Below are 12461 nucleotides of genomic sequence, written 5' to 3'. Positions count from 1 at the left end.
CATTTCCTCTTACCTCACCGTCATTATTTGTGGGGGGCTTCTATCCAGCTTTGGGGTCCCCTTCTCTGGAGGCAAGAAAGGTCTTTGTTTTCCTCTACTAGGGGTAGCTAGATTCTCCGGCTGGCGCGTGTCATCTAGAATCAACGTAGGAATGATCCCCGGCTACTTCTAGTGTTGGCGTTAGGAGTAGATATATGGTCAACCCAGTTACCACTGCCCTATGAGCTGGATTTTTGTATTCTGCAGACTTCCACGTTCCTCTGAGACCCTCGCCATTGGGGTCATAACAGTTTGCCAGGCCAGTATTAAATGTTTAATGCATTGCAGAAGGGGATAATCGGGAGTGTACAGAAGGTTCCCTTTTTGGGGTTCATTTTTTCCCCTTCTGCTGTGGAGATGGACCCAGTCAAGGTCCGAGCTATTCTTGATTGGACTCAGCCCTCGTCAGTTAAGAGTCTTCAGAAGTTCTTGGGCTTCGCTAACTTCTACCGTCGTTTTATTGCTAATTTTTCTAGCATTGTGAAACCTTTGACGGATATGACCAAGAAGGGCTCCGATGTAGCTAACTGGGCTCCTGCTGCCGTGGAGGCTTTCCAGGAGTTGAAACGCCGGTTTACTTCGGCGCCTGTTTTGTGCCAGCCTGACGTCTCACTTCCCTTTCAGGTTGAGGTGGATGCTTCGGAGATTGGGGCAGGGGCCGTTTTGTCGCAGAGAGGCCCTGGTTGCTCTGTTATGAAACCTTGTGCCTTTTTCTCTAGGAAGTTTTCGCCTGCCGAGCGAAATTATGATGTGGGCAATCGGGAGTTGTTGGCCATGAAATGGGCATTTGAGGAGTGGCGTCATTGGCTCGAGGGTGCTAAGCATCGTGTGGTGGTCTTGACTGATCACAAAAATCTGATGTATCTCGAGTCTGCTAAACGCCTTAATCCGAGACAGGCCCGCTGGTCATTGTTTTTCTCCCGCTTTGATTTTGTTGTCTCGTATTTACCAGGTTCAAAGAATGTGAAGGCCGATGCTCTTTCTAGGAGCTTTGTGCCTGATGCTCCTGGAGTCGCTGATCCTGTTGGTATTCTTAAAGATGGAGTTATCTTGTCAGCTATTTCTCCGGATCTGCGACGTGTGTTGCAGAGATTTCAGGCTGATAGGCCTGAGTCTTGTCCACCTGACAGACTGTTTGTCCCGGATAAGTGGACCAGCAGAGTCATTTCCGAGGTTCATTCCTCGGTGTTGGCAGGTCACCCAGGAATTTTTGGCACCAGAGATCTGGTGGCCAGGTCCTTTTGGTGGCCTTCCTTGTCAAGGGATGTGCGGTCATTTGTGCAGTCCTGTGGGACTTGTGCTCGAGCTAAGCCTTGCTGTTCTCGTGCCAGCGGTTTGCTCTTGCCCTTGCCTGTCCCGAAGAGACCTTGGACACATATCTCCATGGATTTCATTTCTGATCTTCCGCTATCTCAGGGCATGTCCGTTATCTGGGTGATATGTGATCGCTTCTCCAAGATGGTCCATTTGGTTCCTTTGCCTAAGCTGCCTTCCTCTTCCGATCTGGTTCCTGTGTTTTTCCAGAACGTGGTTCGTTTGCACGGCATCCCTGAGAATATTGTGTCAGACAGAGGATCCCAGTTCGTTTCCAGGTTCTGGCGATCCTTTTGTAGTAGGATGGGCATTGATTTGTCGTTTTCGTCTGCTTTCCATCCTCAGACTAATGGACAGACGGAGCGAACCAATCAGACTTTGGAGGCTTATTTGAGGTGTTTTGTCTCTGCTGATCAGGACGATTGGGTGACATTCTTGCCGTTGGCTGAGTTTGCCCTTAATAATCGGGCTAGTTCCGCCACCTTGGTTTCGCCTTTTTTCTGCAACTCTGGTTTCCATCCTCGCTTTTCTTCGGGTCATGTGGAGCCTTCTGACTGTCCTGGGGTGGATTCTGTGGTGGATAGGTTGCAGCAGATCTGGAATCATGTGGTGGACAACTTGAAGTTGTCACAGGAGAAGGCTCAGCGCTTTGCCAACCGCCGCCGCGGTGTGGGTCCCCGACTACGCGTTGGGGATTTGGTATGGCTTTCTTCCCGCTTTGTTCCTATGAAGGTCTCCTCTCCCAAATTTAAACCTCGTTTTATTGGGCCTTACAAGATATTGGAAATCCTTAATCCTGTATCTTTTCGTCTGGATCTTCCTGTGTCGTTTGCTATTCACAATGTATTTCATAGGTCCTTGTTGCGGCGGTACATTGTGCCTGTAGTTCCTTCTGCTGAGCCTCCTGCTCCGGTGTTGGTTGAGGGCGAGTTGGAGTACGTGGTGGAGAAGATCTTGGATTCTCGCCTCTCCAGGCGGAGGCTTCAGTACCTGGTCAAGTGGAAGGGCTATGGTCAGGAGGATAATTCCTGGGTGGTCGCATCTGATGTTCATGCGGCCGATTTAGTTCGTGCCTTTCATGCCGCTCATCCTGATCGCCCTGGTGGTCGTGGTGAGGGTTCGGTGACCCCTCACTAAGGGGGGGGTACTGTTGTGAATTTGCTTTTTGCTCCCTCTAGTGGTTACTAGTTTTTTGACTCTGGTTTTTCTGTCATTCCTTTTATCCGCACCTGGGTCGTTAGTTAGGGGTGTTGCTATATAAGCTCCCTGGACCTTCAGTTCAATGCCTGGCAACGTAGTTATCAGAGCTAGTCTGCTGTGCTCTTGTCTACTGATCCTGGTTCCAGTTATATCAGCTAAGTCTGCCTTTTGCTTTTTGCTATTTGTTTTGGTTTTGTATTTTTGTCCAGCTTGTTCCAAATCTATATCCTGACCTTTGCTGGAAGCTCTTGGGGGCTGGTGTTCTCCCCCCGGACTGTTAGACGGTTCGGGGGTTCTTGAATTTCCGGTGTGGATTTTGATAGGGTTTTTGTTGACCATATAAGTTACCTTTCTTTATTCTGCTATCAGTAAGCGGGCCTCTCTGTGCTAAACCTGATTCATTTCTGTGTTTGTCATTTCCTCTTACCTCACCGTCATTATTTGTGGGGGGTTTCTATCCAGCTTTGGGGTCCCCTTCTCTGGAGGCAAGAAAGGTCTTTGTTTTCCTCTACTAGGGGTAGCTAGATTCTCCGGCTGGCGCGTGTCATCTAGAATCAACGTAGGAATGATCCCCGGCTACTTCTAGTGTTGGCGTTAGGAGTAGATATATGGTCAACCCAGTTACCACTGCCCTATGAGCTGGATTTTTGTATTCTGCAGACTTCCACGTTCCTCTGAGACCCTCGCCATTGGGGTCATAACACCTTTGTTGCCTTGGCTGCATGTTTTGGGTCATTGTCTTGCTGGAAGACCCAGCCACGACCCATTTTTAATGTCCTGGTGGAGGGAAGAGGCTTGTCACTCAGGATTTTACGGTACGTGGCTCCATCCATTCTTCCATTGATGCGGTGAAGTAGTCCTGTGCCCTTAGCAGAGAAACACCCCCAAAACATAATGTGTCCACCTCCATGCTTGACAGTGGGGATGGTGTTCTTTGGGTCATAGGCAGAATTTCTATTCCTCCAAACATGGCGAGTTGAGTTAATGCCAAAGAGCTCAATTTTTGTCTCATCTGACCACAGCACCTTCTCCCAGTCACTCATAGGTTCATCCAGGTGTTCATTGGCAAACTTCAGACGGGCCTGCACATATGCCTTCTTGAACAGGGGGACCTTGCGGGCACTGCAGGATTTTAAACCTTTATGGCATTTATGGTTTTCTTGGTGACTGTGGTCCCAGCTGCCTTGAGATCATAAACAAGTTCCCGCCGTGTAGTTTTAAGGCCCCGTCTCACACAGCGACGCTGCAGCGATACAGACAACGATGCTGATCACTGCAGCGTCGCTGTTTTGTCGCTATGTGGTCGCTGGGGAGCTGTCACACAGACAGCTCTCTCCAGCGACCAACGATCAGGGGAACGACTTCGGCATCGTTGAAACTGTCATCAACGATGCCGAAGTCCCCCTGCAGCACCCGGTAACCAGGGTAAACATCGGGTTACTAAGCGCAGGGCCGCGCTTAGTAACCCGATGTTTACCCTGGTTACCAAAAAAAACAAACAGTACATACTCGCCTTTCGGTGTCCAGGTCCCTTGCCGTCTGCTTCCTGCTCTGACAGTGCCGCTGTACACTGAGAGCAGAGCGCAGCGGTGACGTCACTGCTGTGATCTGCTCTCACTTTCCGGCCGGCAGTCAGAGCAGGAAGCGGACGGCAAGGGACCTGGACACCGAAAGGCGAGTATGTACTGTTTGTTTTTTTGGTAACCAGGGTAAACATCGGGTTACTAAGCGCGGCCCTGCGCTTAGTAACCCGATGTTTACCCTGGTTACCAGTGAAGACATCGCTGGATCGGTGTCACACACACCGATTCAGCGATGTCAGCGGGACCTCAACGACCAAAAAAAGGTCCAGGCCATTCCGACACGACCAGCGATCTCGCAGCAGGGGCCTGATCGCTGGTACGTGTCACACATAGCGAGATCGCTACGGAGATCGCTGTTGCGTCACAAAACTTGTGACTCAGCAGCGATCTCGCTAGCGATCTCGCTATGTGAGACGGGGCCTTTAGGCTGATCTCTCACCTTCCTCACGATCAAGGATACCCAACGAGGTGAGAATTTGCATGGTTCCCCAGATCGATGTCGATTGACAGTCATTTTGTATTTTTTCCATTTTCTTACTATTGCACCAACAATTGTCTCCTTCTCACCCAGCGTCTTACTTATGGTTTTGTAGCCCATTCCAGCTTTGTGCAGGTCTATGATCTTGTCCCTGACATCCTTATAAAGCTCTTTGGTCTTTCCCATGTTGTAGAGGTTAGAATCTGACTGATTAATTGAGTCTGTGGACAGGAGTCTTTTATAAAGGTGACTATGTAAGACAGCTGGCTTTTTTTAATGCAGGCAACGAGTTGATTAGGAGCGTCTAACTGGTCTGTAGGAGCCAGAACTCTTAATGGTTTGTAGGGGATCAAATATTTATTTCTCACTGCAAAATGCAAATAAATTTATATAATTTATACAATGTGATTTTCTGGATTTTATTTTTGATATTCTATCTCTCAATATTAAAATTAACCTACTCTTAAAACTATAGACTATTCATGTCTTTGTCAGCGTGCAAACTTACAAAATCAGCAAGGGATCAAATACTTATTTCCTTCACTGTAGAAGGCCTGTGGAACTTTTCTGTAAAGCATCTAGTAGTAGTCCTTCATCATGTTCACGTTCCATCTACCTTGGTATTGTCGCTCCATCTCCTTGATATCTTGTTGAAACATTTCTCCTTACTCTTTGCCAACAGCACCAAGGTTTTCAGGAATGTAGTCCAAATGGGAATGTAAAAAATGTAACTTCAAATTCATCAGACAACCCAAGGCTTTGAAACGTTTCAGCATGTTCTGCACAATGGACTTAAATTTTGGATCTTTGTTGTTACCTAGAAATTTATTCACAACTTCATTAAAACAATTGCAAGCCCTTTTCTCAACAATTATCATTTTTGTTGAACACATCGTCCTTCATGAGTTTCCAATTATCCAGGTCTACAAAAATGCCTTTCTTCAGTTTTGCTTCAGACGGTCCCTGAAACTTGGTACACTTGGTACTCGAAAGTCTCTCCTTTTCAGAAGAGCTTTCACAAGCTGCTTCATCAGTCCAAACTCATGGATCATGTGTTTGGGAGAAAGTGGGTCATGGCAAGGTGGGATGGGCATTTAGTCTGAACAGATGGGGACGTGGGTATCCTTTATTCACCCCTATATAGTCACTAGGTATAACATCAGTAAATGCTGGTTGTTCTGAATGCGTTTGAAGGAGTTCTTCCATTCCTGTCGAGGGCAGAGTAAAGTACTGCAGTGCGCAGGCGAAGGGAAAGGTCAGAGAGGCCCGGCGCCTGCGCCGGAGCCGCAGCCTGAAGACAAAAAGAGGACGTCAATGTAAGGGAAGAACCAGACCGGACCGCGACGCCCATCGGACCAGAACAGAACTGGGACCGCCCCTGGGTGAGTATAATCTAACCTCTTTTTCTCATCTTTCAGGATACATCGGGGGCTTATTTACAGCATTGCAGAATGCTGTAGATAAGCCCCTGATGCTGGTGGGCTTAGCTCACCTTTCATTTTGGGGGTGACAGGTTCCCTTTAATATAGGCCTCATTTCATTTTCTGTAAACAGTAGAGTGATGTGCTTTAGTAAAATGCTTTATCTTGGTCTCATCTGTCCACAAGAAGCTTTCCCAGAAGGACTTTGGCTTACTCACATACATTTTTAAAACTGCAGCCTTTCTTTTTAATGTCTCTGCGTCTGCAGCTGGGTCTTCCTGGGTCTCCTGCCATAGTTTTTAATTTCATACAAATGTTGTGTCACGGGGTTACCGCAACAGTTTAAAACCGCAGCGTCTGATTGCTCATACTCTGGCACTGAGAAGAAGCACTTCGCCTTCATTATAAATGTGTTTATTTCTTCTGGCAGAACAGGGATTAATCGGCCATGTTGGAAATCTCTGTGCTCACAGCTGAGCTCGGTTAGCCACACCTTTTCCCTTTATAATCTGAGCTCTGATACAAATCCTTGTCAGAGCTAGCTTTATTGCTACATGACTAATGGAGGGAGAGGGGTTCTTATGAGGAGAGTTGGAGGAGTTATTAGTGACTGTTGCTTGGTTTATATGCTTGGTAATTCCTTATCCTTCTCTATTTTGGTTTATTTCCCTGCCTTCACACCCCGGTGCATTCATCTGTTATATATGAGTGAATATTTTGTATGCCTGGAGTTTTATGTTAACCCTTGTTTGTGTTGCCTTGTTTGTCAGGTTGGTGTACTACGATGCACAGTAGCGCCCCTCTTCCCTGGGTGGGGGAAGAGAACAGACGGAGGGCTAACTCAGGACATAAGGCAAGGGTGGAGGCCCCAGCATCTTCACCTTTGGAAGTATCCCGAGGAGTAGGGTGAGCTAGCGCGCCCCCTAGTGATAGGGAATGGGAAGGAGCCCCTGGTTCCGGGTCACTGACAGCTGTGTCATGAGATGTTGACTGATAGTTCGTGCTGACATTGATGCACCCTGAGCCTGCAGGACTGCTTGAATTTCGTTGGAACTTGATTGGGGCTGCTTATCCACCATCTGGACTATCCTACATTCCAACCTTCATCAATTTTTCTCTGCTGTCCATGTCCAGGGAGATTATCTACAGCACCATGGGTTGTAAACTTCTTGATTATGTTGCGCACCATAGTCGAAGGAACATCAAGATCTCTGCAGATAGAGTTGTAGCCTTGAGATTGTTGATATTTTTAACAATTTTGGCTCTCAAGTCCTCAGACAGTTCTTTTCTCCTCCATGCTTAAACACACATTGCAAAGATTGAGTAAACTACTTTCTTTTTTATCCGGTTACCTATTACTTGCTACGTGTTACATAGTGACAAAGCACTGTGTGTGCCTACCCAATCCCTGAAGCTAGGGGAACACTATGCTTTCCCTGTTCCGCAGTCTCATACCTTGCTATGCTGCTATCTTAACCCTTATCTGTTTCCTCCCTCACCCAGGGAGGTATGAGGCTGAAGTGTATTTGAAAACACTAAACAGACAGACAGGGGTTAATAGAGAGGATAAAAGAAAACTTCAACCATACAAAAACACTCACAAAACAACATAGTGGGAAATGGGAGGAGGTACAAACCAAATAGGAGAGGATAAGGATAAACATGCCATCCAAATCCACTCGGCAATTCTCCTGAAAAACTCTCCAATCGCCTACTCCAAACATTTATCTTTTTGTTCAACACAAAACCAGAAAGTAGAACAACTATCACTGGCAACTCCCAAGTGCCAGTGGCAAGGGTATATACCACAGGGGAGTGGCCAAAACAAAACAGCTGACACAGTTCAGGATGGAGAGCTCCAGGATATCAACTGAACTATTTAATCCTTGCAATGACAGAGCAAGGAAAACCTGCACTGTTTAATAGGATGGTGAAGCAGTTCTAATCAGTGCGTGTAACCAGATGCTGCAATCCTATGGCCCCTTTCTGTTGCGGTATCTCAATAAGACCACGGGTGAGTTTGAACGACCATCAAATGCTTGAAACAATGTTGTTTACCCATAATTTGGAAAGGTCCCAACAGTTTAATCCATCCCATTTTTGAGTTTTTGTGTGAAATTATGTCCAATTTGCATTTTTTTCTTATTTTTTTTAAGGAAATAAAAATGTGTATTACAAAACCTGTGTAATGGCAATAATTTTCTGGGAGAAATACTTCATTTTCTGGAACAAGGGTGCCAACACTTTTGTCCATGACAGTATAGTAAATGATATGAAACGCCTTTGTTTGTGTGGCTAGGATTACATCCATCTTCCACTGTATAATTATTTCATCTCACATTTATGCTTCTCATTTCCACAGTACAAAGTGATTTATATTAGGTAATAATTTCCGTCTTTCATTTTTTGTTCCCTTTGTTTATTTTATGTGACAATCCACTGTGTTGCACTTGTTAAGCTGTCATTTTCTTTAGAGGGTTTATTATCAGGCTGGTTTCCTTTAATGAATTACAAGATTGTACATTATGTCTGAGCATCCAGAATCTTCAAGGGAAATTTTTTTTCAGATACCAACAAACACCCACACGTGTCCTTATATTGACTGTGTGAAGTAACAAAAAAAGAACGTTTTGTTTGAACTTGTTTGGGTCACTGCCGTTTCACTGTATATGGTATAGCATCTGTGTGCATATATACAGTATATAGTATGATTGTGTATATCTGTGGTGCATGGGAGTATATGTATATATATATATATATATATATTACACTGCTCAAAAAATAAAGGGTACAGTTAAACAACAGAATATGCAGTAACTCCAAGTAAATCAAACTTCTGTGAAATCAAACTGTCCACCTAGGAAGCAACACTGTTTGACAATCAATTTCACATGCTGTGTGTAAATGGAATAGACAACAGATGGAAATTATTGGCAATTATCGAGACACCCTCAATAAAGGAGCAGTTCTGCAGGTGGGGACCACAGACCACATCTCAGTACCAATGCTTTCTGGCTGATGTTTTGGTCACTTTTGAATGTTGGTTGTGCTTTCACACTCGTGGTAGCATGAAACGGACTCTACAACCCACACAAGTGGCTCAGGTAGTGCAGCTCATCCAGGATGGCACATCAATGCGAGCTGCGGCAAGAAGGTTTGCTGTGTCTGTAAGCGTAGTGTCCAGAGGCTGGAGGCGCTACCAGGAGACAGGCCAGTACACCAGGAGACGAGGAGGGGGCCGTAGGAGGGAAACAACCCAGCAGCAGGACCGCCACCTCTGCCTTTGTGCAAGTAGTAACAGGAGGAGCACTGCCAGAGCCCTGCAAAATGACCTCCAGCAGGCCACAAATGTGCATGTGTCTGCACAAATGGTTAGAAACCGATTCAATGAGGATGATCTGAGTGCCCAACGTCCACAGATGGGGGTTGTGCTCACAGTCCAACACCGTGCAGGACGCTTGGCAATTGCCAGAGAACACCAGGATTGGCAAATTCGCCACTGGCGCCCTGTGCTCTTCAGATAAAAGCAGGTTCACACTGAGCACATGTGACAGAGTCTGGAGATGCCATGGAGAATGATTTGCTGCCTGCACCATCCTTCAGCATGACCGCTTTGGCAGTGAGTCAGTAATGGTGTGGGGTGGCATTTCTTTGGAGGGCCGCACAGCCCTCCATGTGCTCGCCAGAGGTAGCCTGACTGCCATTAGGTAATGAGTAGTGTTGAGCATTCCGATGCTGCAAGTATCGGGTATCGGCCGATACTTGCTGTATCGGAATTTCCGATACCGAGATCCGATATTTTTGTAATATCGGATATCGGTATCGAAACAACATTAATGTAAAAAGGTGTAAAAGAAAGAATTAAAATAAAAAATATCGCTATACTCACCTGTCCGACGCAGCCGGGACCTCGGCGATTGTAAGCGGCAGCGTTGTTTCTTTAAAATTCGCGCTTTTACATGCTTACGTGAATTCCCGGCTTCTGATTGGTCAGGGCGGCCATGTTGCCGGGACGCGGACCAATCACAGCAAGCCGTGACGAAATTACGTCACGGCTTGCTGTGATTGGTCCGCGTCCCGGCAACATGGCCGCCATTAACCAATCACAAGCCGTGACGTCACGGGAGGCTGGACACGCGCTTATTTTGAAAAGCGCGCGTGTCCAGCCTCCCGTGACGTCACGGCTTGTGATTGGTCACGGCGCCATATTGCCGGGATGCGGACCAATCACAGCAAGCCGTGACGAAATTACGTCACGGCTTGCTGTGATTGGTCCGCGTCCCAGGAACATGGCCGCCATTAACCAATCACAAGCCGTGACGTCACGGGAGGCTGGACACGCGCTTATTTTGAAAAGCGCGCGTGTCCAGCCTCTCGTGACGTCACGGCTTGTGATTGGTCACGGCGCCATATTGCCGGGACGCGGACCAATCACAGCAAGCCGTGACGTAATTTCGTCACGGCTTGCTGTGATTGGTCCGAGTCCCGGCAACATGGCCGCCCTGACCAATCAGAAGCCGGGAATTCACGTAAGCATGTAAAAGCGCGAATTTTAAAGAAACAACGCTGCCGCTTACAATCGCCGAGGTCCCGGCTGCGTCGGACAGGTGAGTATAGCGATATTTTTTATTTTAATTCTTTATTTTACACATTTATATGGTTCCCAGGGCCTGAAGGAGAGTTTCCTCTCCTTCAGACCCTGGGAACCATCAGGAATACCGTCCGATACCTGAGTCCCATTGACTTGTATTGGTATCGGGTATCGGTATCGGATTGGATCCGATATTTTGCCGGTATCGGCCGATACTTTCCGATACCGATACTTTCAAGTATCGGACGGTATCGCTCAACACTAGTAATGAGATAAGATCCTCAGACCCCTTGTGAGACCATATGCTGGTGCGGTTGGCCCTGGGTTCCTCCTAATGCAGGACAATGCCAGACTTCATGAGGCTGGAGTGTGTCAGCAGTTCCTGCAAGATGAAGGTATTGAAGCTATGGACTGGCCCGCCCGTTCCCCAGAGCTGAATCCGATTGAACACATCTGGGACATCATATCTCGCACCATCCACCAACGTCATGCTGCACCACAGACTGTCCAGGAGTTGGCGAATGCTTTAGTCCAGGTCTGGGAGGAGATCCCTCAGGAGACCATCCGCCGCCTCATTAGGAGCATGCCCAGGCATTGTAGGGAGATCATACAGGCACGTGGAGATCACACACACAACTGAGCATTATTTCCTTGTCTTGAGGCATTTCCACTGAAGTTGGATCAGCCTGTAACTTCATTTTCCACTTTGATTTTGATTCAACTCCAGACCTCCATGGGATATTAGTTGTGATTTACGCTGATCATTTTTAGGTTTTATTGTTTTCAACTCATTCCACTATGCAATGAATAAAGATTTACAACTGTAATATTTCATTCAGTGATATCTAGGATGTGGGATTTTAGTGTTCCCTTTATTTTTTTGAGCAGTGTATATAATACAGGGTGGGCCATTTATATGGATACACCTAAATAAAATGGGAATGGTTGGTGATATCAACTTCCTGTTTGTGGCACATTAGTATATGGGAGAAGGAAAACTTTTCAAGATGGGTGGTGACCATGTCAGCCATTTTGAAGTCGGCCATTTTGGATCCAATTTTATTTTTTCCAATGGGAAGAGGGTCATGTGACACATCAAACTTTTTGAGAATTTCACAAGAAAAACGGTGTGCTTGGTTTTAACGTAACTTTATTCTTTGATGAGTTATTTAGAAGTTTATAACCACTTATAAAATGTGTTCAAAGTGCTGCCCATTGTGTTGGATTGTCAATGCAACCCTCTTCTCCCACTCTTGACACACTGATAGCAACACTGCAGAAGAAATGCTTAACATGGCTTCCAGTATCCATTGTTTCAAATGCTGGGGTCATCTGAAGGCAGTTGTCTATGCTGTGAAGATATATGAGATGTGCAGCATCTGAAACAACAGATACTGGAAGCCTGTGCTAGCATTTCTTCTGTCGTGTTGCTATCAGTGTGACAATCCAACACAATGGGCAGCACTTTTATAAGTGGTCATAAACTTGTAAATAACTCATGAAAGAATAAAGTTATGTTAAAACCAAGCACACCATTGTTTTTCTTGTGAAATTCTCAATAAGTTTGAGGTGTCGCATGATCCTCTTCCTATTGACAAAAATAAAGTTGGATTCAAAATGTCCGACTTCAAAATGGCTGCCATGGTCTCCACCCATCTTGAAAAGTTTTCCCCCCTCCCATATACAAATGTGCCACAAACAGGAAGTTCATATCACCAACCATTCCCATTTTATTTAGGTGTAGCCATATACAGTTAGGTCCATATATATTTGGACAGAGACAACATTTTTCTAATTTTGGTTATGGACATTACCACAATGAATTTTAAACAAAA

This window comes from Ranitomeya variabilis, chromosome 3 (genome assembly GCF_051348905.1).
Source record: "Ranitomeya variabilis isolate aRanVar5 chromosome 3, aRanVar5.hap1, whole genome shotgun sequence".
In the NCBI taxonomy this organism is placed as follows: domain Eukaryota; kingdom Metazoa; phylum Chordata; class Amphibia; order Anura; family Dendrobatidae; genus Ranitomeya; species Ranitomeya variabilis.
This window is presented reverse-complemented; position numbering follows the sequence as displayed.